The 25,967-nt window shown below is 47.1% G+C and overlaps 2 long non-coding RNA genes and 1 other non-coding gene across 4 annotated transcripts; 1 reads left to right on the forward strand and 2 right to left on the reverse strand.

The window, feature by feature from the left end:
- Nucleotides 1-222: 222 nt before the first annotated feature.
- Nucleotides 223-3,751, reverse strand: LOC131912619 (uncharacterized). The gene is made up of 2 exons (XR_009379657.1): nucleotides 3,623-3,751; nucleotides 223-365 (listed from the first exon to the last, which is right to left on the reverse strand). It is a non-coding gene; the product is annotated as an uncharacterized LOC131912619 (long non-coding RNA).
- A 3,244-nt stretch (nucleotides 3,752-6,995) lies between these two features.
- LOC131912620 (uncharacterized) lies at nucleotides 6,996-23,346 on the reverse strand. Of its 2 annotated transcripts, XR_009379659.1 has the most exons (5): nucleotides 23,109-23,346; nucleotides 16,876-16,976; nucleotides 14,907-15,106; nucleotides 7,464-7,528; nucleotides 6,996-7,248 (listed from the first exon to the last, which is right to left on the reverse strand). It is a non-coding gene; the product is annotated as an uncharacterized LOC131912620 (long non-coding RNA). The 2 variants fall into 2 exon arrangements; XR_009379658.1 differs by lacking the exons at nucleotides 16,876-16,976; nucleotides 23,109-23,346 and adding an exon at nucleotides 16,188-16,231.
- Nucleotides 7,151-7,254, forward strand: LOC131913953 (small nucleolar RNA U13). Its single transcript, XR_009380022.1, has one exon. It is a non-coding gene; the product is annotated as a small nucleolar RNA U13 (small nucleolar RNA).
- Nucleotides 23,347-25,967: the final 2,621 nt, after the last annotated feature.

Genomic DNA, 25,967 nt, shown 5'->3' on the forward strand with positions numbered 1-25,967 from the left:
ACAGGACAAATAATCCAAATTTGTCAGTTTTGTTACTCTGCTCACCTGCCTGACACACAGAATCTTTTCTCTGTTCCAGTATTTTCAGGGATGCCTTTGTCTAACTTGATCACATTTATAGCTTCAAGCCACGCCTCTTCCCCCCACAGATGACAACTTGAAGGTATAGTCTACTCTCCGTTCAGAGGCAGTAAGTGTCAAGAAGTCATCACAATATTCAAATTAGGTCCATTCCTCTTTTATTCCGTGAGATTCTGCAACTTCTTGTCTTCAATTTGGGAAGTATATGGTGAACTTAACCTTGGTCATACCCCTGGCACCCAGCACAGTTGCAAAACCAGGGAGGCAGAATTCACAATAATTATCTGCATAGGGAAAAAAAACACAAAGGAGAAAGGAATAGCTCTTCAGGAACAAACAACAGCATTAGCATTTTTATTCAAGCATACCTTAAGTGCTACTGCTACAAAGAGCCTTGGCTGCTCTGAAAGGACAGTGTCCTTGGGATAGTGCCTGTTCTTAATAGTTGAAATAAATTTGAGAACCGTGTCCATAAATTTCCTGCTGTTTAGAATGCAGGATTAGCCTCCTCAATCTGACTTTCCTTCTCTCCAACAGTGATGCCGTACTGTATGAAGAGGTGCAGCTGACAGGCAGGAGGTACGTCCTTTCCAATCTCCTCTCATCCATAGTCTAACCTTAGCTACTTAGTGGAAAGGGGTCTTTTTGTTTTGTGGGGAAGGCAGAATAAGAACTGTCTTGGAGGAGCTTTTGAGGGTGTCATGTCCCAGCAACTTCTCCCAAACAGCCCTCTCCCAACAGCCCCAATATCTATCTTTGTCAATCAGGGATTTAGCATCGGCACTAGAAACTCAATGAGACAGAAAATTAGGACTAGACCACAGTTTAGCAAGGACCATTAGTTTCTGAACTTGATTCTGAGTAATCAGAGAGCTCCAGCTACAGGCAAAATGGGCTCTTTGCACCAAAATTATATAATCACCCTGCCCTTATTTTCTGATAGACAGGCCTTCCAGACAGAACCCTGTCTCTCTGCTGCTAGTCTTTAGCTAATGTCATAAGCAACCAATAGTCTTCTACATTCTCTGTTAATTCAGTCATCAAGCCTCCAATGGATTTACCTATGCATGCGGCAGGACTTACATGTGTCTATTATTTATTTCTCACCAAATATCACAGGCTGCAAACTTCCTGTCCTGTGGAATGTTTTTTATTATATATCATTCCAGTGATATCATAGCTTATTTTTAAGATTTTTTTTTGTTGTTGTTTTGTTTTGTTTTTCGAGACAGGGTTTCTCTGTGTAGCTTTGCGCCTTTCCTGGAACTCACTTGGTAGCCCAGGCTGGCCTCGAACTCACAGAGATCCGCCTGGCTCTGCCTCCCGAGTGCTGGGATTAAAGGCGTGCGCCACCACCGCCCGGCTTTATTTTTAAGATTTTAAGGCTTTATGACTTGAAGCCCCACTTCTGATACCAATTTCTATTCTAATGAGAACTCTGGTTATAATCTCAAAAGAACTAAAATGAAAAAATTTACGTATTTGTATTAGTCAGGGTCCTTTAAGTAATGGAACTGACAGAATATGTATTTATTTTGGGACTTATTAGAGTGGTTTACAGGCTGCGATCCAGCTAGTTCAACAATGGCTGTCTACTAACAGAAATGCCAGGACTCCAGCAGTTGTTCAGTCCATGAGACTGGATGTCTCAGCTGATCTTCAGCATGCACGGGAGTCCTGAAGACATAGACTCTAATACCAGTGAAGGAATGGGCTTGCTATCGAGGAGACAGCAAGCAGGCAAAGAGCAAGGGCTTCCTTCTTCCATGTCCTTTATATGGGCTGCCAACAGAAGGTGTGGCCCAGATTTAAGGTGGGTCTTCCCACCTCAAAAGATCTGGATTAAAGGTGGGTCTTCCCACTTCAAATGATTTAGTTAAGAAAAATCCCTCACAGGTATATCCAGCATCTTGGGTTTTAGTTAATTTCAGATGTAGTTGAGTTGACAACCAAGAACACCCATCACATCACAGTATTCAATATGTAAGATATGTGAGAAAGTGTGTGTGTGTGTGTGTGTGTGTGTACTTTGTCGTGTTCAAGGAATCAGGAACTGAAAATCAGAACAAAACCAGGTGTTTCTTCACTCCCTGTCTCTCTGTCTATCTGCCTTTTTCTTTCAGGAACTTGAGGACAGCAATTTGGTTTCTAAGTTCTTCATCAGTTTTTGTTTGCTCCTTCTTCCTCTCTTCTCAAGTCTTTTAGGAAGACAATAGGGATGGCAGCTTTCTGCCTTCTCAGCAATTTACACAACCGCCCGACAGCTGCCACAGCCCAAGCCTGAGAGACAGCCTCATACCGTTCGTTGTCTATTTGTGGCTGGAAGTACCGGGTAGCTTGCTTGGACGAAACTCTTCAGAGACAGGATATGGCTGACATTTGTTTGACCCCCGACCACACAATTGACTGGTTAGCCAGCATATTTGGTTGCTGTTGTTTCTGACAGTTGTCCCATGCCTAGTCAGCACTGACAGTCATGTGAGAACCAGGCAGTCTGTAATTCTGCCCTTTTTCTGGAATTACAGCATCCAAGAATTCATCATTAAAATATAAATAGCAGCATGTCTCGGTATCTGTGTGCACACATGTGTACATTTATTTCATCTCATGAAATCCAAAGTGCCCCCAAATATGTTGTATCCCAAAGTGAAATTATCATCTCTGCATACCCCAGCCCTCCTTCTCTGTCTATGACTGTGATCTCAGTGGGTGGCACCATTGACCCTGTGGTTATCTAGATATAATGAGTGTTTTGCCCTTCACTCTTTCTTCTACTCCAACCCTTATATCTAATTAAACATCAAGTCTTATTGATTTTACCTCCCAAATATCTCTTGAGTCCATCCCATTCTGTGAACCTTCCAGCACTATCTTGGATCAGGCAATTATATTCTTGACTGGTTTACCCTAGCAGCCTTCTACCTGATCTCCCCTCATTCATCTTTCTCCTTCCAGATATTTCCCATACAGCATCGAGACAAATCTGCTTATGTGACCCCCTGCTTAAAACCTTCCGGCAGCACTCCAGTGTTCCAGCCCCTCAAGGATGTGGCTTCTGTCTACTGCTCCAGCCTTCCTGTTTGATCTCACTCTCAGATAGATCCTTTCTGAACAGTTTTTCAGCTCTCAGAATCCCCATTTTCACTTCTTTAGCTGTACCATGCCCGGCACCCCTCCTTGACCTGTCTTCAACTGAATTAGTATGCTTTCTGTGCATTCTCATAAGAAGCTTATCATTACTATGGTTCCTATCATTCTGTATTGCAAGTGCCTATTCCCTTGCCTGTCTGTGTCTTGGGAACTTTTTAGGTGGATGTGGTGGCGAATGCCTATAATCCCAGTACACAGGAATTCCACAAAGGCAAGAAGGATCAGAAATTCAAGGTCACCATCTGTTACATAGCAACTCCAAGACCACTCCTTGGAGAGGGAGAGAGAGAGAGAGAGAGAGAGAGAGAGAGAGAGAGAGAGAACAGAAAAGTTGTCTTTTTATCATTATACTTGACACATATGCTATTCAATATTGTAAAATAAAACATACATATTCATGCACACATATATGTATAACCTGCCCCATGCAGGTACTTCATCATCACAGTGACTGTTAGCATCTGTGTAGGGCCTTCTTCCTCTTCTTCTTCCTCCTCCTCCTCCTCCTCCTCCTCTTCTTTTTCTTCTCCTTCTGAAAGATACAAATTGTATGTCCTTGGATTGCCACTAAAGTCTTCCCAATCCTGGCACAATGTTAAGAAAAAAATAAAGAAGAAACCACACTCTTATTTACTTATAAGGAAGTGTGCCTTAAATATGGCAAGTGTCTTATCTGTCGGCAAGCGGCTGTGGTTGGTTCCTGTTAGGAAAACCCCATGATTGGAAAGCAGGTCTCCATCTCCGGCAGCAGAGAAAAGGGCAAGAAGCAGCGAGCACGCTCTGGAGAAAGATGGACTGCGAGTAGTGAAGTCTGAAAACTTAGAAGCTACTGACATTGTTAGGAGGACTGTGAAGAGCCTGTACCAGGATCCTCTAACTGCCACGTGGACACAAGGGAGGGGGTGACTTTTTGTTCCAACCATTAACGTAGGTATTATGGTCCTTAAGTGGTGATTTATAATGTTCCTAATGGCAGGGCACATAGCTGGGGCTGAGTGAGGATTAGATACAACACAGTGGCTCAGTAAGCAGCTAAAAAATCATTGACCAGGGAAAAGTTAGGTACAGGGTGACCTGATTTTCTAGAGAACAGCATGACAAAGTAGGCCTAGCAGAGGGAGGAAATCAAGGGCCAGGCTGGATGACAGAGTAAATACAGAATGGATTAAGCGGCAGCTGCCTGTGAGGGGTGAGGTCCGTCCATCTTACAGTACTGTCCCAGCTATCTGCATTTCCAGCACCACTCAGAGCCTCCTACCTAATTAATAAGACCACCACTGGTATTCTTGTTGTGTTGTTATTATTTTAGTGCCGGGAAATCAGAGCATAATAGTGACAAAAATATTTCACATACAGGGGGTAGATAGCCTCAGGAATAAAAGACAGATTAGGTTATATCCAGCAAACCCAAGCCACTGGCCGATGCATGATGACAGAGGCACACTTCCATTTGCTTTATCAGTTGTCCAGAAAGGAAAAGAAAAGCTGCCCCAATAACAAACGGCTTACCAACAGACACCCTTGCCTACAGGCAGATCTCAAGCTGAAGCTCCTTTGCTGGGTCCGAGACTTCGGGCTGAATTAAAAGCTCCCTAAATGCTGACAGAATAGTTCTACAGATAAACATGTGTTTGCATAATTGATCCAACCACGAGTAAATGTAAGACCTGTGTTTCTCAGCGTTGTGCCCAAAGCCGTGCCTTCTATCCGGTCTGACAGCTCTGTCTGTCACTGTTGCTGTCTCCAGTCCACTCCTACCACTCTTCACCATCCCCTTTCCTCTTCGGATTACCGCACGGAGCTGTAAGCCAGCCTCTGCCTACTCTCCAGTCTCCTTGTGATAGGATGACATATACGTTGTGTTTTCCTACCACAGATCCTGGATTGCAACTCCCATAATACCCTTGTTGTTTTCCTGAATGACTAGAGCAATGAGCATGTGTTTTGTTGAAGCATAATAATTGGCATCTCATCCTTAGGGGCTGAAGCGGTTTCAGAGCAATAAAAATGAAAAACAATCCTTTTTTTTTTTTTAACAGTATAGAGGGTAGTTTGGGACCCCAGAAGTGACCCACAGAGCAATCTCTTTCTCTCTAACTTACTCCTTTTTCTCTGCAAGGTGAGCCACAGAAGTTAGAATTTCTGTTCCCCAAAGAGAATCCCAGGCCTTCTGCCTTGGAACCAGCCATCCAGAAATCCTCCAACAACAGGCCAATGGACACTCACTTCAGAAGGGGCCATTCCCTAAGCCCTAGAGGAAGGAATGCTGCTCAGTGAAGTCAAGGAGATTCCGGACACACATCCCTGCCAGGCTCTCATCTGCATCTGTTAGCGTTAGCTCCCACTTTCTGTGTCCGATCACCTTCCCACACTGGCATCTATATTTCAGTCCCACTTATCCAAAGAAATCTTTACCGAACTCCAAAGGATAAGACTGGGAGAACTTCTCATCAGCTGAACACACTGGGACTTACAGGGAGATGAACAAAAATTCATTTAGGTGACGAGACGGCAGCCCATCCCAACTCCAGGATGAGATCTTGTGCTCAGGATGCTTCTTGACTTTTATCTCGTGTCTCTTCATCTGGCTGCTTATTTGTATCCTTGAAAGTAATTTTACAATAAAGCAGTAAATGTCTTTCCTTGAGTCCTTCGAGCCTCTCTAGCAAGTTAACCAACCCAAAGAAGCGGTCACGAGAACCTCAGTCTGTAGCCAGTTGGTCAGAAGTACGAAAGGCCCAGGCTTGCAGTTGGTACCTCAGCCAGGGACAGTCTTGGAGCATGAGCCCATAGTCTGGGAGGTCTGCTGCTATCACCAGACCCATAGCATTGGAACGGAACTGACTTAGAGGACCTCCTGCTAACATCTGTTCCAGGAGTGAGTGCTGCTGGCCAGCGGAGGAAAACCTTGCACATTTCGGTCACAGAAGGATCTGTGTTGCTAAAATGTCATGTGTGAAACTGAGTTTAAGGTTTGTTTTCCTTTATAATACCAGATCCCTACAATTCATTCTCCCCACACAACACAGTCTTGTATTTGTAACTTATTCTAGAACCATGTTTTGGGGGAAGGGCTCTGGAGAGATGATTCATCAATTAGGATCATATATTGCTTTTACAGAGGACTTGAGTTCAATCCCAGCACCAACATCTGGCAGCTCACAACTGCCTGTAACTCCAGCTCTAGTGGATCTGATACTTTATTCTGGACTCCAGAGTACTGCATTCATGAACACACATCATCCCCATACATACAACACAACTCCTTCTCTCTCTCTCTCTCTCTCTCTCTCTCTCTCTCTCTCTCTCTCTCTCTTTCTCTCTCTTTCTCTCTCTCTCCTCTCTCTCTCTCTCTCTCTCTCTCTCTCTCTCTCTCTCTCCCTCTCCCCCTCTCCCCCTCTCCCTCTCCCTCTCCCTCTCCCCCTCCCCCTCCCCCCTCCCCCTCCCCTCCCCCTCCCCCCCTCTCTTTCACACACACACACACACACACACACACACACACACACACACACACAAAGAAAAGAAAAGAAAATTTAAAAAGGAAAAAGGCCCTCAGATATGAATTAGGGAGAATCTGAAACCCCAAATGCTTGTGTTTTCTTTTTGTAGAATATGTCAAAGAAAATCTCAGGCATAATAGCACATCACTCATATATATCCATGCATTTTTTTTATCTCCAGCTTCTACAGGCTTTAACCTAAAAATCATGGTATCATTGCACCTAACAAAATAAATAATAACATTATTGAATACTGACCTCTATTTAGAGTTCCTGGGTTCGTTCCAAAGATGCTTTGGAAAGGATGTCAATGAGATGGGACTCGGTGTTTGGTTTCCTCCCTCAGGCTCTTTTACTCTGTAACAGCCCTCCTCCTCCATGTGTTCATGTCCATTGTTCTCTTGGAAATATAAACTGAGATCCTTCTTGTGATTCATAAATGTGGTGATTGAGTTTTCGTGTCACAGTGAGGATAGGCTTCTCTCAAACTGTGTTACAACTGTAGGGCATTACTTGTCTGACATGTTAAAAAGGAAAGAAATAAAATATAAGTCAGATCCAGTCAGACTGGGCTTAATTCCCCCCCTCAACAGACTCTTATTCTTACAGATAGCACAAAGCCCAAACCTTCACCACACCCTAGGCCCCTCTTGATGGCTGCCTGGCTACCTTGCAGAGGCTCTTCAGCACAGTCCATCCCAAACCTGTTTTTACCCACAATTCTGTACTTACCTTTCCAACTGCCCAGAATGCTTTATCCTCTCCATATCCTGTGGAAGTGACTTCATGCCCAGTGCCTGATAGGAGATAGATGACTTCCCTGTGACATGTTATGAATGAGCTCTTCTTCCCCTAGGCTGCCCTACATCGCATCACCTTGTTCCCATTTCTTCGTGGAGTTTATTACTGTCTGAAATTACGTTCTCCTTAATGCATTTGCTTCCCCATGTAATGGGATGTTAGAATGGAAGTCCCTTAGCTAAACACTGAAGAAATAAATGTGAACTATTGAGGCTAGGTAACCACTTATAAAAATCTACAAAGGGAATGGTCACGAATCCTTCCCTGATTCATGGTGCCCTCAGCTAGATCAAAAAATGCAGGGAAACGAAAGGGGGATTTATGGAGGATTTCCCTGGAAGGAGTTGTTGCTGTCCTGAGAGGCATGTGGGTATTGCAGAGACAGGCCCATTTAGAGACATTGCAATCTGCTCTCCATGGTTAATGGGATGGGAGATGTGCATCAGATATGAGACTGTATTTGAGTCTTGCCTGAGAAGGCTAAAGTGGGTATCCTGGGGAAACAGCAGAGCGGGTACTGTCCTGGGCTCTGTCTGCAGCTACAAAGCCTGCTGTGCTAAGAGATGTTTGAGTATTTGCTATGGACCCGTGTAGACTGTCTCAGTCCATTTTGAAGCCATTAGATCTGAATACTTGAGACTGAGAAATCAATAGAGAACAGAACTCTTGGTCTCGGTGTGGTGGAAGCTGGGAAGCCAAAGATCGAAGTGCCGGGAGGTTCGGGTATCTCATGAGCATCCAGTTCCTACTACCCAAATGACACCTCGAATGTCAGAGGGAGAAGAGGGGAAAAGGCCATTTTCCACATGGCAGAAGAACAAACTAGAGAGAGGGCCTGTGCCCACGAGTCCATCTCATAGCCGCACTAATCTTGTTATGGGGCAGAGCTAACACCTAAAACCTTCCTGGAGCTCCACCTCTCACATCTGCAGAATTGGGGATTAAATTTCCAACATATAAATGTTGCCATACATACAAACTGTACCCTGAGCCATGCAAGAAAAATCAGAAAAGGATTTTTTGGGTTCCGGGTTCCTAGAGATACAATGACCCAGCTAAGACCTGTTCTTCCTAGAAGCTGAGGAAGCGCAAGCATCACTCACCAGGAGTGTGTAGAGAGGCTTAGCCTGCAGGCCCCAGACACAAAACCTCTCAGCCTGCTAAGAACAGTACGTTCCCTTGCCACTTTCCACACACATATAATCTCCACCCTCTATAGGAAGTGAAATACCAGCCAGGAAGAGGGGCAGATAAGGAGGTAAATAAGAGAAAGCAGAAGCTAGCTATATCCATGTTCCAGGAATCAGAAAGTGATCTACCATAATTCAAAAGTGCTGACTCTGGATAGAATTGAAGGATCTTTTTAAAATAAATAATCCTTTCCAGAGTTCCTGCAGTGTAATCAGCATGAGTTATGTAAAAAAAATTTCTTTCTCTTTATTTTATTTCATGCTTCAGATTTTTTTGTTTTGTTTTTTGTTTTTGTTTTTTGAGACAGGGTTTCTCTGTGTCGTTTTGGTGCCTGTCTTAGAGCTCACTCTGTAGACCAGGCTGGTCTCGAACTCACAGAGATCCACCTGCCTCTGCCTCCCAAGTGCTGGGATTAAAGGCATGCGCCACCACTACCCAGCTGCTTCAGATTTTTGAGACAGGGTCCCAGGTTATGGTAGGCTGGCCTTTAACTCACTACATAGCCAGAGATGTCCTTGAATTGCTGATTCTCCTGCCTCTACTTCCCAAGTCCTGGGGTTACAGGTGTGCATCAGGGTACTTGGTTTGTATGCAGGGCTGGGGATTGAATCCAGGGCTTTATGAGTGCTAGGCATACACTCTACCAACTAGGCTACACCCCCAGCTGAAGCATCTAATTATTGCCTTTCAGTGGTCATTTGGATTTTTAATCTTTATTTTTTTTACTCATGTGCGCGTGCGTGCGTGCGTGCGTGCGTGCGTGTAAGTGCCCATGGAGGCCAGGAGAGGGTATCATATCCCCAGGAGCTGGTGTTATAGGTTGTTGTGAGTAATTGGAGAATGCTAGAACCCAAGCTCTAGTCTTCTGGAAGAGCAATACACATTCTTAACCACTGAGCCATCCCATCTCTCCAGCCCCTCATTTCATTTTTTTAAAAGATTTATTTATTATGTACACAGTGTTCTGCTTGCATGTGTCCCTGCAGGCCAGAAGAGGGCACCAGATCTCATTACAGATGGTTGTGAGCCACCATGTAGGTGCTGGGAATTGAACTCAGGACCTCTGGAAGAACAGCCAGTGCTCTTAACCATTGAGCCATCTCTCCAGCCCTGATTTCAGTTTTTAAACTGAGGCTCTTTCACCAATTTAAAGTGACCAAAGAATTGTCCATCATCTACAAATGGGAAGGACAACCATGGGGTCTGCCCATATTTCCCCTACAGGAACAGATTGCCATCCTGAGCAGACATCAAGCAGGCACTAGAAACTGAAAGCACATTCTGTTTTGATGTTGCACAATAAGTGCTTAGCCTGACAGCTTGTCTCTGTCGACTGGCACATAAGCCCCACAAGACTGGACTCTGTCACCTAGACATTGTATCACCAAAGTTAAAATGAAGGTCTAGAACCCCATAAAGATTGTAAGATATCAGGGAGTTGGAGAGATGGCCCAGTGGTTAAGAGCACTGGCTGCTCTTCTAGAGGATGTGGGTTCAATTCCTAGTACCCACATGGCAGCTCACAAACTGCCTGTAACTCCAGTTCCAGGGGGTCTGACACCCTCACACAGACATACATGCAGGCCAAACCAGTTTACATAAAATAAGAATATATGAATCATTTAAAAATGGTTAAAGAAAGAAAACATTTTTTTAAAGGTTTTAAGGTATCATCCTGATTGATCAGCGGATTCATCATTACATTCCCAGTCATCTTCCAATAGCAGAGCTTCTGCTTTGAGCCATTGAAAGTTACAAGTATAGGGGGCTGGAGAGATGGCTCAGAGGTTAAGGACACTGACTGCTCTTCCAGAGGTCCTGAGTTCAATTCCCAACTCCCACATGGTGGCTCACAACCATCTGTAATGAGATCTGGTTCCCTCTTTGGGCCTGCAAGGACACATGCAAGCAGAACACTGTGTACATAATAAATAAATCTTTTTTTTTAAAAAAAAAAAGTTACTCGGATAGTTATCCTGGATAAGTTGTCATGACGATACCCCACAATTTGATTGGGTTAAAATAAAACTATATTTCTCGTTTGTGAAAGATCCAAAAGTAACATTCCCAAGCTGTCCAAACTGTTCCCTCCAGCAGTGGCTCAGGGGTCCAGGTTCCTTCTGTCTTGCCAGTGTCCTGACCAGTATCACATGGTTTCCAAGGCACCTGGTGAGGAAGTCTGAAATTCATCTCCAGCTCAGAAATGACACAGCCCCCATCTCTGCTTACACTGTTTTAGCCAGACCTAGTCTTTTGAACCCAGCTAGAGAGAACTTGGAGCGTTTGGGTGTTTGGCTAGACAGCTCCAATCTCCAGTGCTTCTAACGTGGAAGTAGAGCTTACATCCTTGAGGGTCAGTTAGCTTCCTGCATGGAGAGGCTGGAGAGGCAGCTCACTGGCTAAGGGATCTTACAGAGGACCTGGGTTGGATTCCTAGCACCCACTTTAGGTAGATCACAACTGCCTGAAACTCCAGTCCCAGGCGATCCAGCTCCTCTGCATCACACATATTCAAAATTTCCACAAACTGGTTGTTAACCCTGCCACTCGACCCCCAGCCCCTGCTGTTCCATGTTCGCCCCCACCGGCTCTTGCCTGTGATTAATAGTTGCCGCTCATCAACCAGATCCTCCACCAAAGCTGTTTTCTGAGCTTTTTCTGACCAGAGCACCTGGATCTGGGGAACAGTAGGCTGGTCCTGGGGATGCCTGGCTGCCCAGGTGTGCGCCATGGGACGGCGTTTGTCCACCATCCCTCCCAGCTTTATCAATTCAACATTTAACAGTTCAGAACCAAATAAGAGATCTCCCTTGGGAACAGCTTGTGTTAGCCAGAGGATGCTGCTCTGTTTAGCTACCATAGAAAATATCACTGTTAGATAGGGTCACCTACCCAGGGTAAGAAACTTGAGTGATTCTATGTGGCCAGAAAAGTTCCTCACTGAGCAGAGACCACCCCCAGTAGTTCTAGAGGCCTCTCAACATCTTAATATTTCTCTCTGCTGTGTAGTTTGAGAACCTCTTATAAGAAGCAGCCTAGCTGAGGACAATGGCAAGAGACTTGGTTTCTTTTTGAAAACTGGAAGCCAGGGTGTGGCTCGGTGGAAGAGTGCTTATCTAGCATACACAAGACCCTACATTCAAACACTGTAAAACAGAAAGAAAAAAATCGGTATTTAGCTGGCCATCATATGTGCTTTCCCTTGTCATACTCCAATTCTTATGTAGTTATTTTGTTTTTACTGTTATTATTATAATGAGAGCAATATTTGGAAAAGTGATTAATGTGCTTTTCTCATGCCTTTCAGTGGATCTGACCTTTTCCCATGCTTGGTCCCAAGTATCCATCTGTCTGGGGAAAGATTAAATTGTTATAGAATGATGCAAAAAGAAATAAGAAGTTAATATTCTGCTATTGACGTTTAAAGTGAGATTTCTGTGAAAGGCACTGACCCTTGAATCCAGGCCATTACCCTGCAAGGGGGAGAACAGAAGGTGGTGAAAATGACAGACAGAGGTGCAGTATCCAGGCCACTTGCCAGGGCGTGACTTTAGTTTCTCTGAGACTCAGTCTCCTCATCTGTGAAATGGGAGAAGTAGAAGTACTTAGCCCAGAGGGTAGTTAGGAAACAGCTAACCTACAAGAAGTGTGCATTCAACAAACACTTGTTTGCTTTCTTCTAGAGGCCAGTGCTGTGGCATTTAGAAAGAGTGGAAAGAACAAGGTAAACATTCCATAAACACAGACTTCCCTTTCCCGGATTCCTTTTCCTTCCCCTTTGTGTATCCAAGCTCTTCCAGCTCCTGCACAGTGAGGAAGCTAAGTCTACAATAGATGCTGTGACAGCTGAGCTGTCAAGTTGATGAGCTCTAGAGTCCTGATTAGGGCAACTGAAGCCAGAAGACCCGTCAGTGCGTGTGGCGCCGTGTGGCGCCGTTCCCCGAAGTGGGAAAAGGTGAGCTGAGCACAGGCATTCATCACCGTCCTGCAGTGTGAGCAGCCGCCAGGGTTTCCTCGCCACCACGCGGGACTGGCTGGACCTTGGGATGTGAAGCAGAAGACGCCCTCTCTCCCTTCAGCTGCTTTTGTAGGGGCGTTTTATCACAGCAGCCGGAAGGTAACTAACACAGAGGAGGATGTGAGGAGAGCCTCCCCGTTCAGTCTTGAGGGACTGTGAGAAAACGAAGTGAGAAAGAGAGGGGCAGAAAAACACTGCTCTCCCATCATACACATCACACACATAAAAAACATACCGCGTAATGTGCCATACACAACACACACATATACCACATACACCATATGTTTATATCAGATAAAATACAGTCCATATACCACAACTTACCACATATACATACCACCATATACACATACCACATACACTACACATCATGCACACAGCAGATACCATACACCACATATACACCATACACCACACATGCAATACTATACCAAACAAACATGTCATAAACTAAACATGTACATTCCATGCTCACATCCCAGCATAACACATACACATACAACACATACATACCATATGCTACACATACCACATATGTACAGGTGTATACCAGACACCAAAGCACATATCACACACATACACAAACACGCACATGTACACGCACACACATACACATAATCCCATCCCACATACTATTGGGACTAAGCTTCTGAAATAACCAGAAAATGGAAAACACTAAGGACATTGAGACCTCCTTTGACAAAGCCTGGACATGAGGGCCACACAGCCTGCCAAGCAGGAGGGTCTGGCCAGCCTTCTTGCACTTCTCTCAGATCCAGACCCTTCCTGGAGCTGCAGCAAAGAAGATCAGAAGCAGAGCCAGGACATGGGAATCAGAAAATGAAATCATGAAAATTCAGAAGCCCACCATCCTGCCGAAGACACTCTGAAGCCTGCCAGGAGATAATGTAAGGACCTGACCAGTCTGAGAGAGACCAGATCACAAGTCCCTCTAGCTGCCAGCATGCAAGGGCCAGGACAAGTGACCCAAGATGGAGCCCAGCAGTCTGAGGAAGCAAGCATTTCTACAGGAAGGTTGGCTGTACCCTACAGGTGTTGCTTAGATTGTTGTCTTGTTGTGAACTGAATCTGCATTTTACCGCCAGCTACCCCGAGGCCAGAGAAAAACTAGAGATTCCAATTCTCTGTGGATTTCCAAGGTATGAGTTTTATGGCTTTGATACAGCTTACACTGTTATTTTACTGTTATTATATACAATCAATCCTCTGTGGAGTTCAGGAATCGCCCTTCCCATCCACAGAGCCATCTGGCAAACGGAGACCCCCACCCCCACTCCCAGCCCATGGATGATTGCCCCAGAACGGACATGTGGCGAAAGCTGAAGCCATCGGAACACCTGAGAATCTGAGTCAAGAAAGATGAGCTGTCTGTTTCTAACACACGTTTGTGAGCTTTTGCATGAGCAGAGATTCCCACCCTGGGGCAGCAGCTCCCTACAGAGCCTCCCACCTCCCTGCATGCAAGTATGTCTGTGAACATTCTATATGCAAATGACCATCCACTTGGTACGCCAGAACTATTTCACCTAACTGGCTAAATCATCACTAGGGTTACTACATGTTAGAATACTCATAGGAAAATGATTATTGTAAGAGTCTCCTAAGAACTCTAATTTGGTATTCTGTTAAGGTCACAGTTGGTGATGAGATGGCATTCTCCCTGTGTGCAGACTCACAGATAGCTGGGACTCCTACAGTTCGGGGTAATGGCATATTATTGTCAGTGTTTTAAACAGTGTTACTTTGAATCGACTGTAGGCTTTGATAGGTTAATGACACTGGCCTTTAATTAAAATTTACATTTACTATAAGTCACTATAAATTTAGTTTCAGGATTATTTACCTTTATAATTTTATGATTTGTTATGGTTGTTGTGTATTGTGATCTTTTGGGCCTATAATTTGTTAATAACTAGACTTTGAAACTATTATGTTTCAAATAAGGACCAGCCTGCCTATTTAACGCATATGTGTATACATCCCTCCTTGCAATTGGATTAATGTGGCAATAATCCATGTAACATGGAAATTTTTTTTCACCTCTGAAATTTGGGGTGATTGAAAGGTTTCAAGGTTTGTGCTGTTCTTCAGTGGGTCACAGTGAAAAACCTAAGGCCTCTCTTCTGGAGGTAGGACCCACATACCTGAGCAGGAAGATCTGCCCGACTTTCCCTCCTGAAGATACCTCATTAGTCAGTTAATAACGATGCTGTAGTCAATGAGGAACATATGCACGATGATGGGCCCATTAGGTTATAGCGGAGCTGACAAATTCTTATTGCATAGAATGATGGTTGATCTCTGTTGCCAACTTGATTGGATCTGGGAGCAACTAAAAGATGGGCTGCGGGCAGCCAGGCGGTGGTGGCGCACGTCTTTAATCCCAGCACTCGGGAGGCAGAGGCAGGTGGATCTTTGTGAGTTCGAGGCCAGCCTGGTCTACAGAGCGAGATCCAGGAATGGCGCAAAGCTACACAGAGAAACCCTGTCTCGAAAAAACAAAACAAACAAACAAACAAACAAAAATGGGCTGCGGGACACAGAGATTTTCCTGATCAGGTTATTTGAAGTGGGAAGACCCATTCTAAATGTGGCAGATTGACGAGCAGGAGGCCCAAGGAAAAACAAGGCTTTTGCCTGCTCGCCTTTGCGTCTTGTGGCCAGTTTATATACTGCATTCCTTTGCTCACAGCAGTATCCATTTTGGGACTCCAACATGGATTGAAGACCAGTGACGTTCCAGGAATCCTCCAGGCCTTCAGCGCCAGGTCGGGACGGCTGAAGCATCAGCCTCACTGACCAAGGGGCTATCAGGTTCTCAGCCCACCTAGTATGAAGACAGCCAGTATTGAACTACTCAGACCACATCGTGTAAGCCGATCGATAAATCCTCTTTTAATGTGCATTCATTCAATATCAATGAATCCTCTCTGAAAATGCATTCATCCCACCAGTTCTTTTCCTCCAGAAAACCTTGGCTAATACACATTAAATGTTAGAATCCAGGCCAGAGAGTGTCCAGGCCACAGCCCCTGCAGCGGTCCTTCCCTCTCACAGACCGAGGGCATTGTCTGTGAATCTCCAGGTTTCTGGATTTCTCACCTGGAAAGGTGAGTTTGCATCAAAAGGAATATTGGTAGCCACATATTCTGCTCCCCGCCTCCTTCCCTGCCTCCCGTTCGGGGGAATTAGAGAGCCTGGCTGCAGCCTTCTTCTGTGAAACATGCCCGCGCACCCCCACCAAGAAAGCTGTGAGAAGAGACCCTACTCCTGCTGCATGGGCTCCACCCACACCCCAATTCCTCTCTTGAATCCCCAGCACATTATCTTTCTCTGGTGCTAGGGCCTGAATTCTCCTCAGAGCCCCTGTCATGCTGTTTTCTGTCTGTCCATAGTGTTAGTAACTCTTTTAGCAAATTTCTTACCCCCAACTATCCACCTAAACGTCCTTCTTGAACCTGAATCTGAGACCTTTCATACACAGTGACTTTGTGATGTCATAGTTCAACTCACTACTCATGCATTGTGGTGTGAACTCGCCTGCGGTGCCGTGGGTCATATACAAGTACGGTGCAGACAGTTATGTACGGTACGGGGCACTTGATAATGACAATAAATGACCGTCACTGGTTCAGGTTCTGACTATGTCAACTGTGTAGGATACAGGGGTGAAGAAGGAGCAAGGGTGGGAGGACTCTGCAAAGAGAGCAGGGAGCAAGTGGGACAAATGGATAGACGGAGTTTGGGGCATGTTGCTGTGTGCAGGAACTACAGGAAAGTGGCCAGCTATAGTCAGTGTTAGCCAGGGTCCCACCATTTTGTGAGGCTCCTCCACTTTGGTTGAATTGTAACAATTTCTGAAACTGCAGCAATTTTGTTTTCAGAACTAAAGGAACTTACTTTCCTAGTTTCTTGCTCGCCCACCCTCACAGCTGATTCGGAGACAGTCTGAGTGCAAGCAGGTGCTGTGGACACTCACTAACGACAGCACAGAACCTCTTTCCTTCCACTGCAAAGGGACCTCCACTCCACCACAGGGGCCTGAACTCTCCTCTCCATGCTGCTGTCTGCCTCTCTGTCTACGGAGTGAATAACTTCGAATAAGTCTCTTACCCCAGAGGACAGTCTGCCTCAGTGTCTCTTTGAACCCCCAACTTGAAACTTTTCATCCAGGCCGAGCCTGACAGATCCTCTTCAGTGTTCACAGATTTTCCCTGAAATAGTTGCAATGGTGAGAACCTAATTACTAGGTTATACACTGCATTACAATCACATTTCCACCCTACTTTGATGAGATTTGGGGTGTTTCCAAATTTGTGAACATTATATTCCAGAAACTCTCCTATTATTCCCTCAGGGACTCATACACACTGAAAATTTTTATTGTTTGTTTTTGAGACGGGGCCTTATTGATCCAAGCTGGATCTGACTTTTGAAACTTGGCTATGTAGCCGTGAATGATCTCGAACTCCTGATCTGTCCGCCTCCACCTCTAGAGTGTTGGGATTACGGTTGTGTATCACCACATCTGCTTTATGCAATCCTGGGGAGTAAACCCAGGGCTTCCTGCATGCTAGACAAACGCTCCACCAACTGAGTGCCTGTCGAGCATGTGGGAAGCCCTGGGTTTATTTCCCAGGATTACCTCCCACCACCTGAGCCCCAGCTCAAAGTTGCTTTTATTAATTTCCCTGTCAGCCTCAATTCCAAGTTTCCCAAAGGTTCTCACTCCTGCTAAGCTCACAAGAGACACTTCGTTTTGTTTTTCTGACTTCCAGATCTAACCGGACGACCTGTGAGCCCAACCACCAGCCTGGTCCCCTTCCCCCCACTTTCCTGTCACCTCCCTCGAGTTCTGCTAGCTGCCAGGTTGCCCATTGTATCAGTCTAGTCAAATAGACGATCTACCACATAAACAGCACCATAAAGAGAGGACCCATTCGTCTGGCTGACCCTGTAACAGTGACTGTTCTCTCTCTCCTCTCTGTGACAGAGGATCTAATAGAAGCCACTCCAGGGAGTGGGAGCTAGTCTGACTCATTGTTCAGGAGTGACAGTCCATCATGGACAGTCCATCGTGGCGTCTGACTCATTGTTCAGGAGTCACGGTCCGTCGTGGACAGTCCATCGTGGCGTCTGACTCATTGTTCAGGAGTTACAGTCCGTCGTGGACAGTCCGTCGTGGACAGTCCGTCGTGGACAGTCCATCGTGGCGTCTGACTCATTGTTCAGGAGTTACAGTCCGTCGTGGCAGAGAAGACGTGACGGCAGAGTGGCTGACGGCTGTGGCAGCAACAGAAGCAGCAACCCAGTAAGCAGTCAGAAAGCAGAGCTTGGGCTGGAATGGTCGCACTACAGTCCTTTATCCCTCTCCCTTTCCCTCTCCCTCTCCCTCTGTCTCTGTCTCTGTCTCTGTCTCTGTGTGTCTCTCTCTCTGTGTCTCTGTGTCTCTCTGTGTCTCTCTGTGTCTCTCTGTCTCTGTCTGTCTCTCTCTCTGTCTCTCTGTCTCTCTGTCTCTCTCTCTCTCTCTCTCTCTCTCTCACACACACACACACACACACACACACACACACACACCCCATAGATTCTAGGGCCCAATTCAAACTTACCAAACATAATTTTCCTGAGTGGCTCAGTCATTCAGGATGGGGAATCCTTCTTGGTGTGCTGGTTAATTTTCATCAACTTGACACAAACTAGAGTCACTTGAGAAGAAGGAGCCATAATTAAGGAATTGCCTCCATCAGACTGGGATGTAGGCAAGTCTGTGGGAGAGTTTTCCTGATTAATGATTGATATGGGAGGGCCCAGCCCACCATGGGAGTTGCCATACCCTAGGCAAGTGGTCCTGCACTCTATAAGAAAGCAAACCAAGTAAGCTACAGAGAACAAGCCAGTATGCAGCATTCCTCTGTGGTCTCTGTTTCAGTTCCTGCCTTAAGCTCCTGCCTGGCGTTCCTCCATGATGGACTCACAGAAACAGAAAGGCTAACGGAAGGACGGGTTCTCTTGCTCTTGAAACACCGCTGACGTGTGGGTTATTCTTCCTGATTGCTTCAGCATCTCACTGAGACAAAAGACTAGGAGATGAGCTAGGCCTTAGACTCACTGGATCACCAAGAGCAGCCACGGCTGTTTATGCAATGTGTCCCAATCTAGCAGAGACACTTGAGACAATGGAAGACAAATTTCCCAAGAGTCAAAGGAGGAAGAGACCTGTGGGAGGACACAGTCCTAGCCAGACAAGAGCTGACAGTGGCTTCACTGGCGAGGTGGCCAGGATAGGGGAGAGGAAGCAGATCTGAGGCACAAGCTCTCTCTCAGACTTGGTAATGGAAATGGATGGTGAGCAAGGAGGGAGCCAGGACAGCTTCCTGGTTTCTGTAGCTTGAGCAGCTCTGTGTGGTGGTGTCTCACCAAGAGAGAAAACACTGGGATGGAAATCAAGAGCTTCACTCTGGCCGTGTGAAGTCTGCATGTCTGTAAGGCATTCAGGAGAGCAGAGATGTCAATTAAAGGCTGAAGAGAAGCTGGGGCTGGGGATGGAAATGTGTGAGTCACCAAGCATAGCAATGTTATTTAAAGCCCCCAGCGGGCTAGAACCACCTACAGAGAGAAGGTAGATTCCTGCCCTGCCAGGCTCCCTCCACACTGCCCTCCACCCCTCTGGTCATCTAAAATGCATATGTAATCATGACATTCTCCTTCAAATTATGCAATAGCACTCAAAGGATTTTTTTTCCTTCCTCCTTGTGAGATGAAATTTTACTAAAATTTTGTTTAAACTGAAAAAGGAAAGCTGTGTTAACACGTTGTACATTGACCTAGTTTCTAGGAAGAAATTATATAGCGCTGATTAAAAGCCAGTACAATATTTGGAAAGTTAAGGAGAAACAGAGAACGCAAAGAAAAAATAATGAAGGCAAGCGGATAATTAAATTATTGCAAATGTGTTGCTTTTAACATTACTTTCTCAGAGTCACTAAGATAATTCATATACTCGGCTGAAGATTTTAATTGCTTAAAAGGCCACTGGCCACTGTGTGACCTTGTAAGCCGTGTTGACCGCCTCTGTCTCCTCCTGCTTTCCCTGTAAGATGAGGATAATGATGTTTGCACTGGTTCTCTGCAAAGGTTGTTGAGAGGGCCAGAGGAGATAACGGAAATACAAACACCAGAACCGCTTACCAGAGCGGGGGAGGCTCTAAGCTCCTGACGCTGGAGGACTGTGACCTACTATGCTTATGTCCTCTCTGCCCAGAAGAGTGCACAGAGTGCTTTGGGGGATGTTATCAGAGACAGGGAAAGGGCTGCAAGCACTCCTTATTGCTTCCAGAATAAACCTCAGCTGGGTTCCCCGAAGAACGGTCTCACATTAGGACTCCAGTGCAACACTGTCCCTGAGGGTATCCAGAATGAAGGAGTGAGGGGACAGAAAGAGACAAAGAGAAGTGACAGTGCAATGGGGACACCACCGACTGGAGACAGTGGAGGGATGGAGGAGACAGTGGAGGGATGGAGACAGTGGAGGGATGGAGGAGACAGTGGAGGGATGGAGGAGACAGAGGAGGGATGGAGACAGTGGAGGGATGGAGGAGACAGTGGAGGGATGGAGGAGACAGTGGAGGGATGGAGGAGACAGTGGAGGGATGGAGGAGACAGTGGAGGGATGGAGACAGTGGAGGGATGGAGGAGACAGAGGAGGGATGGAGGAGACAGAGGAGGGATGGAGGAGACAGTGGAGGGATGGAGGAGACAGTGGAGGGATGGAGGAGACAGTGGAGGGATGGATGGAGACAGTGGAGGGATGGAGGAGACAGTGGAGGGATGGAGACAGTGGAGGGATGGAGGAGACAGTGGAGGGATGGAGGAGACAGTGGAGGGATGGAGGAGACAGTGGAGGGATGGAGACAGTGGAGGGATGGAGGAGACAGTGGAGGGATGGATGGAGACAGTGGAGGGATGGATGAGACAGTGGAGGGATGGAGGAGACAGTGGAGGGATGGAGACAGTGGAGGGATGGAGGAGACAGTGGAGGGATGGAGGAGACAGTGGAGGGATGGAGACAGTGGAGGGATGGAGACAGTGGAGGGATGGAGGAGACAGTGGAGGGATGGAGGAGACAGTGGAGGGATGGAGACAGTGGAGGGATGGATGGAGACAGTGGAGGGATGGAGGAGACAGAGGAGGGATGGATGGAGACAGTGGAGGGATGGAGGAGACAGTGGAGGGATGGAGGAGACAGTGGAGGGATGGAGGAGACAGAGGAGGGATGGAGACAGAGGAGGGATGGATGGAGACAGTGGAGGGATGGAGGAGACAGTGGAGGGATCGAGACAGTGGAGGGATGGAGACAGTGGAGGGATGGATGGAGACAGTGGAGGGATGGATGGAGACAGTGGAGGGATGGAGACAGTGGAGGGATGGAGGAGACAGAGGAGGGATGGAGGAGACAGTGGAGGGATGGAGGAGACAGTGGAGGGATGGAGGAGACAGTGGAGGGATGGAGACAGTGGAGGGATGGAGACAGTGGAGGGATGGAGGAGACAGTGGAGGGATGGAGGAGACAGTGGAGGGATGGAGGAGACAGTGGAGGGATGGAGGAGACAGTGGAGGGATGGAGGAGACAGTGGAGGGATGGAGGAGACAGTGGAGGGATGGAGACAGTGGAGGGATGGAGGAGACAGTGGAGGGATGGAGACAGTGGAGGGATGGAGGAGACAGTGGAGGGATGGAGGAGACAGTGGAGGGATGGAGGAGACAGTGGAGGGATGGAGGAGACAGTGGAGGGATGGAGGAGACAGTGGAGGGATGGAGACAGTGGAGGGATGGAGGAGACAGTGGAGGGATGGAGGAGACAGTGGAGGGATGGAGACAGTGGAGGGATGGAGGAGACAGTGGAGGGATGGAGGAGACAGTGGAGGGATGGAGACAGTGGAGGGATGGAGGAGACAGTGGAGGGATGGAGGAGACAGTGGAGGGATGGAGACAGTGGAGGGATGGAGACAGAGGAGGGATGGAGGAGACAGTGGAGGGATGGAGGAGACAGAGGAGGGATGGAGGAGACAGTGGAGGGATGGAGGAGACAGAGGAGGGATGGATGGAGACAGTGGAGGGATGGAGGAGACAGTGGAGGGATGGAGACAGTGGAGGGATGGAGACAGTGGAGGGATGGAGGAGACAGTGGAGGGATGGAGACAGTGGAGGGATGGAGGAGACAGTGGAGGGATGGAGGAGACAGTGGAGGGATGGAGACAGTGGAGGGATGGAGGAGACAGTGGAGGGATGGAGGAGACAGAGGAGGGATGGAGGAGACAGAGGAGGGATGGAGGAGACAGTGGAGGGATGGAGGAGACAGTGGAGGGATGGAGGAGACAGTGGAGGGATGGAGGAGACAGTGGAGGGATGGAGGAGACAGTGGAGGGATGGAGGAGACAGTGGAGGGATGGAGGAGACAGTGGAGGGATGGAGGAGACAGTGGAGGGATGGAGGAGACAGTGGAGGGATGGAGGAGACAGTGGAGGGATGGAGGAGACAGTGGAGGGATGGAGGAGACAGTGGAGGGATGGAGGAGACAGTGGAGGGATGGAGGAGACAGTGGAGGGATGGAGGAGACAGTGGAGGGATGGAGGAGACAGTGGAGGGATGGAGGAGACAGTGGAGGGATGGAGGAGACAGTGGAGGGATGGAGGAGACAGTGGAGGGATGGAGGAGACAGTGGAGGGATGGAGGAGACAGTGGAGGGATGGAGGAGACAGTGGAGGGATGGAGGAGACAGTGGAGGGATGGAGGAGACAGTGGAGGGATGGAGGAGACAGTGGAGGGATGGAGGAGACAGTGGAGGGATGGAGGAGACAGAGGAGGGACGGAGACAGTGGAGGGATGGAGGAGACAGTGGAGGGATGGAGGAGACAGTGGAGGGATGGAGGAGACAGTGGAGGGATGGAGACAGTGGAGGGATGGAGGAGACAGTGGAGGGATGGAGGAGACAGTGGAGGGATGGAGGAGACAGTGGAGGGATGGAGGAGACAGTGGAGGGATGGAGGAGACAGTGGAGGGATGGAGGAGACAGTGGAGGGATGGAGGAGACAGAGGAGGGACGGAGACAGTGGAGGGATGGAGGAGACAGTGGAGGGATGGAGGAGACAGTGGAGGGATGGAGGAGACAGTGGAGGGATGGAGACAGTGGAGGGATGGAGGAGACAGTGGAGGGATGGAGGAGACAGTGGAGGGATGGAGGAGACAGTGGAGGGATGGAGACATTGGAGGGATCAGTTCCGTCAGAAGCTTGTGAGTCATTTCTCTAAGTGCCCACCTGAAAGGCAGGGTGATGAAAGTTTACCCACCAGCTTCAGTCTCTCCCCTGCATGAGGCTGTCATGGAGTACACTGGCCAACCTCCCTCCCCCAAATGAACATTTCCTGTGGCTTTGTTGATACTCAAAGGCAGAGGCAGGTGTGGAAGGTCCTGGGTACTGAGCTGGAGCATGGTCATAACCTCCTAACACAGCAGCAACTGGCATCAGAGGTGGATGAGGAGATGTGATGTGGTGACCAAAAGCTGTCTGCTACAAACTCCAAGCCTTCCAACTGCCATTTGCTGTCTGCTACAGTTTGAACATTTCCCCCAAAGTCGGCATGTCAGAAAGTTAATCTTTATATACAACAGTGTCATATTGTTATAAGAGGTGATCAGCTCTTGATGGCATACAAATGCACTAATGCCATTGTCACAGGAGTAAGTTAGTTATCCCAGGGGTGGATCCAATAACTCAATGAGTTCAGTTTAGTTTTCTCTCTCTCTCTCTCTCTCTCTCTCTCTCTCTCTCTCTCTCTCTCTCTCTCTCTCTCTCTGTCTCTCTCTCTCTCTCTCTCTCTCACACACACACACACACACACACACACACACACACACCACATCACTTATTTCTTTCTGCTATGTTACTATTACAATATAAGGTCTTCATCAAATGCAGCCCTTCAATCTTGGACTTTGAAGTCTCCAAAAGCCTGGTCCAAAGAGATGTCTGTTGTTTCTAAATCACCTTGGCTATGTTACTGTGGCAGAGCAGCACCAAGTACCTAAGACATCTTCCCCTAGATCCTCAGGGAACTGTCCCTGCCACTGAGCTGTGCTGAAGAGGCAGCTCCATGGAGCTTTAGATCAAAGCTGTCCCAAGGGCAACCAAAATTTCGGGTTGCTTGTTAGGGTCTCTGCAACCAGCACAGCCAACAGAGTAACCATCTGAGGAAGGCAAGAAGATTGTTCAGTTCAACACGACTCAGTAGCCAGTGTTGGTTCAAACTTGGAGAGTCTGACTCCATGTAACTTATTTTAGGCATATTTAATTTCACATTGTGGTAAAAACTTTACTGGTGATAATTAATTCAATCCCACATGCACAATTAAGACATGACTACATAGAAATGCTTTGTAAAATACATGTGACATCTTCCATAAAGATAGGTTCTATAGATTGACAAGCTCTCCATAAGGATCCAGTGTGGTCTTGGCTATACACATAGTGCAAATGTCACCAGGCTATTAACCATATCCACTACCAGTCTCCTGGGTGGATAACAAATTATGTATCCTTTCCTTTGAAGGAACAAGTCTGTGCGTATAACATTCCTGGTTCCCTTGGTGCTCATCTGTGAGCACAGGGACTTCCATGCCCACCAACAGTTGCTGACTGATAACTCATAATTAGTTAAAGATCAGTTCTCTGAGAGAATGGAGAGATCAGGTTCTCTCTCTGGGAAATATGAACTGAGAACACCCAAGAGTATGAGTCAGTCCATCAGTAGCAGGCATCAAACCCAACAGGAAGACAAGGAAGGATGGGACCAGGGTAAAGTGGGCCAGCAGGCAGGTTGATCGGGGCCATTCTTGACTGAGTATTAAGGGGTGATTGTGTGTTAACCAGACAAAGAAAATGAACTGAAAGGTAAGTGAAGGAAGACGATGAGAAGAAAAGGCAAGCTGGAGAGAAGTGCCCGAGAGCGCCACTGCAGGCAGGTGGAATGAGACACCACAGGCAGAATGCATTCCCTTAAAGGAGACCCAGAACCACCATGATAAGGTTGCGCTGCTGCTCCTGAGGCAGGTCATGAGGCTGTCCAACATGTGTCCCTCTCAGCAGTCCTACCCCCTCCAAATAAAAGGGTCTAAGCTAGGGTTTCAGATACCCAGAACTCCGCCAGACTCCCCATGTTTGCCCCATGTTCTCATGATAGCCTGCCTCAATTTCCTATGCAACTGTCTATCCTGTAAAACTTTGCTCAAAGCTGGGTGTGGTGGCATATGCCTATAATCCTAGCACTTGGGAGGCTGAGATTAAAGGGTTTCCATGAGTTCAAAGTCTGCCTGGACTACATAGTGAGATCCCAATTCAAATTTAAAAACACCCTCAGCTCAGACAACAGACTTTTTCTGACTCCACCGTCCTAAATAACCTTGTCCTCTGTGGTACCTATCTGTATTAGAGCATCCTTTGAATTGCTGATATTCTCATCTAATGCCCTGACTTTGAGAACTCCCTGAAAGGCACAATTAATTATTTGTCTATTTAACAGTTATAGTTCGAGATCTGATTGTGTGCGAGGTGTTGAAGACATAAAAACAAATAAGGAAAATCGAGTATGGAGAGATGTGCCTGTGGTCCCAGCATTAAACAGTCAGAAGCAGGAGTCAGTTTTAGCTGCAAGGCAAAAATCCTGTCTCAAAAAAACTGAGAAAAAAGAGAGGACAAGGAGAAGGGGTGGGCAGCAGAGTTCTTGCTCTCACAGAACTTACATAGAACTTGTTGGATGAATGGATGGGTGGGTGGAATGATGGATGGATGGATGGATGGACGAATGGACGGATGGATGTATGGATGTATGGGTGGGTGGAATGATGGATGGATGGATGGATGGATGGATGGACGAATGGACGGATGGATGGATGGATGGATGGGTGGGTGGAATGATGGATGGATGGATGGATGGATGGATGGATGATGGATGGATGGATGGATGGATGGGTTGATGGGTAGATGATAGATGGACAGATGGGTAGATGGACGGATAGAAGGATGGATGGATGAATAGATGGGTGAGTGTGTTGATGGGCAGATGAATAGGTGGGTGAATGGGTGGATGGGTGGATAGGTGGATGGATGGATGGATACATGGATGGATGGTTGGATGGATGGATAGGTGGAC

The sequence above is a fragment of the Peromyscus eremicus genome, chromosome 6, assembly GCF_949786415.1.
Source record: "Peromyscus eremicus chromosome 6, PerEre_H2_v1, whole genome shotgun sequence".
Classification (NCBI taxonomy): Eukaryota; Metazoa; Chordata; class Mammalia; order Rodentia; family Cricetidae; genus Peromyscus; species Peromyscus eremicus.